Raw genomic sequence first — 853 nt, forward strand, 5'->3', positions numbered from 1 at the left:
CTAGAGACATTGTATTAATTTGCACTATTCCTTTAAGTATTTGAGAATGTCTATTTCCTCACAGCCTCATCCATAGAAAATCATCTTTTTTTTTTCCTCAGATGGAGTCTTGCTCTGTTGCCCAGGCTGAAGTGTAGTGGCACAATCTTGGCTCACTGCAACCTCTGCCTTCTGGGTTCAAGTGATTCTCCTGCCTCAGCCTTCCAAGTAGCTGGGATTGCAGGCGCGTGCCACCATGCCCAGCTAATTTGAAATTGTTAAGCACAAAATAGTACTCCATACTATCTTATCTACACATCTTGGATTACTAGTTTCTTACTTTTAGTATTATTATTGACTGTTCAGCTTTCTCCTTTAGTCAATGCTCTTTTTACTCATTTTAAACTGATTTACCATATGTTTTTCTTTATCTGTTTGGAAGAACTAATTTTATATTAAATATATCAATCACCTGTCTAATCTTTTACAACCATTTTCAACAATTTATGCTTATATTTTTATAGTGCTTATATCCTCATATAAACATTTATATGTGTATCTGGGTATATTATCTTTATATTTACCTGGATATCTAACATATTTCTATTTTAATGTTTTGGATACTATCAATTATTTCCTCCATTATGTTTATGAATATAGATAATATGATTACAATGCATTTTTCAGCCTAATAGTTCTCCACGTATTCAAATACTTCCTTTGCCTTGTTCCTATTTCTGTTATTTAAATATCAGTTTGAAACTTAGTCTGAGTTTGTATTCAGAGACAAAGATTTATTTTTTCTCAGTTTTATTTGTTTTGCTAACACTATTGGTTAATAATTGGTCCTGCTCACCTGATGTGATATGGTTCT

This window comes from Mandrillus leucophaeus, unplaced genomic scaffold (genome assembly GCF_000951045.1).
Source record: "Mandrillus leucophaeus isolate KB7577 unplaced genomic scaffold, Mleu.le_1.0 Scaffold163, whole genome shotgun sequence".
Classification (NCBI taxonomy): Eukaryota; Metazoa; Chordata; class Mammalia; order Primates; family Cercopithecidae; genus Mandrillus; species Mandrillus leucophaeus.